The sequence below is a fragment of the Electrona antarctica genome (genome assembly GCF_951216825.1).
Source record: "Electrona antarctica genome assembly, chromosome: 4".
NCBI lineage: Eukaryota > Metazoa > Chordata > Actinopteri > Myctophiformes > Myctophidae > Electrona > Electrona antarctica.
Window position 1 is genome coordinate 11,258,230 of NC_136809.1, and position 2,171 is coordinate 11,260,400.

At 41.7% G+C, this 2,171-nt stretch overlaps 1 protein-coding gene across 1 annotated transcript in view; it reads right to left on the minus strand.

Annotated features, from left to right (window-relative positions):
- Positions 1-1,514: 1,514 nt before the first annotated feature.
- The window catches only part of clrn2 (clarin 2), a 3,082-nt gene continuing 2,425 nt past the window's right edge, over positions 1,515-2,171 (minus strand). Inside the window, exon 3 of the mRNA XM_079498568.1 lies at positions 1,515-2,171. This exon is cut by the window's right edge and continues 327 nt beyond it. The gene's annotated coding sequence lies outside the window, so the exon portion shown is untranslated.

Consider the following 2,171-nt stretch of genomic DNA (forward strand, 5'->3'; position numbering starts at 1 on the left):
GGTGTACTGTCCAAAAATGTGTTTTGCACAAAGCGGCCTCCTGGTGGCGCTATAACAGGCCGTTCTGGAAATTCTGGGGCAGAGGTTCATCGTTGGCATCCAGGGAGTGTGTGTGCAAAATTTGACATCGACCGGGTTAACGGTGCCGGAGATTAGCTGTTCACAGACGGACGGACACACACACACACACACGGACGGACGGACACACGGAGTGCAAAACATACTCTCTCCCCATGCCTTCGGCCTGGTGGAGACAATTAAGTAGGCTACAGTGCAATAGTGGTGTCGATTAACAAATACCACAATATCATATGTTCCAGAATGTATTGCAAATGTGATGATTTATCAAATTATTTCTAATTACGTTTGATGTACGAAGAAGATGAAAATGTTTTGTTTACCTGGAACTTCTGCCCAGCTGCCACCCACATATTTGAAGATGCGGTCTGAAGCATCAATCCCCCATATCCCTGCTTGTCCGACTGAGACATGCTTCAGGTTGGCATATGGCAGTGCGTTCCAGTAATAACCACTCAGAGAATAGGCTTGACGGTTTGTGTCTGTAGCAACCACTTGTCCCAGGCTGACATCAACCTGCGCTGCCCGGGATCCCTTGTTCAGCGGTCGGCCCTGGGTGCATCGCCAACCTGGGAGGAATGCAACATCATGATAGTAATTACCATTGGATGAACAATCTGAACCAAATCATGTAGTTCATAATGTATTCAAAAATCAAAGATTGAAAATGCATGTTGACAGGACATAAAAAGTTGACTGAATAGGTCAGTGACTTACCGTGACAGAGAGTCAGGTGACCCAACACCAGCAAGAATACTGCAGTAGCTCCAGCACTATATGTTCCTGTTTGTGTAATAAACTTTGTGAACCTTTAGCGTGATACTGTCTCGTGTCGCGTTATTGTTCTCCCAGGCCCACGGCCGCAGTCGCCGTACCAAAGGAATACTTCAACTGGATTGTCACACACCACCCAGCCTGCACACACTACCTGTCTGTCAAACCAGACGAGGGTCCAGTACTTAGATTACAACAATAATAATCTTCAAATATATACAGAGAAATCCAGCCTTAACTTAAAAATAACCTTAATCATAACGCTTATGACCAAACTTGTACAAATAGTAACAAACAATCCTATTGGCAAAAAAACGAAATCGCCAGTCAGTCAGTCAATCAATTAGTTATAGCTTGTTATAAGCGATTTGGGGCTTGTTTTTCAGTAAAGTTGCTTGAAAATATTGGTAGTAGTTCATCTGGCAACACCGGTTGTTACTGCTTTGTATAACAGCTGGAAACGAAAGGTGTGTTGCCATATTGTGTGAGAGAAATAAGGTCTATGAAAAGAAGTCGTTGTGAGCTTGTAGATCAGATATTTTCCAAAATAGTTTTTGTTTTATACAAATAAAAAATAAAAACCTGGCACAAAACATTTTTCAGATGGGGGTCCTTTATGACACGTCTCTAACTCATGTCATCAACACAAGTAATACAAACTATGAAAAACTATGCCATCACATTATCAAATGAAATATTGTGGTTTAAAGAAAGGAACTTTATTCCTACAAAATCACGACTGTACGTTCACAGTGAATGAGTGGCTGCTGACCGGAAGCGTTCCGGCAGCCCAAACTGAACACGGAAGTGTTGGCTGCATATAGCCCATTAAGACATGTCTGATCATTTACATTTCATACATTAATTAAAAAATAAATAAATCATGTTTATATTCTATTTACATTATTTTCAAATGCATTATTTATTAGTATTTTTCTAATCAAATTTAAAATATCAGTCAATATACATCAGTAAAATCGCTCCAAAATCGTGGTCGGCCTCAGGCGTAGAAATATGGCATTGGTCTGGATTTAGCCTGCATGCAGTCATTGTGGACACATTGTGTCGGCCGAGTAATCCCCAGCAATGAACATTCTGTGCACGTGAATATCAATGCCAACATCAGTGACCACTGGACATTTGGACCACTCTTTATCAAAGTGGGGACCGGAGACCCCCAGAGGCCCTTGAGGGATATCCCCAAGGATGTCCCCAGCAAAATGAGAACATAAAATCTTTCATAAAATCTGCAATGTTTGCAAATATCCTCATATCTCTGTCTCTGGCACAACATCTTTTCAAATGGGGGTCCACGGCCA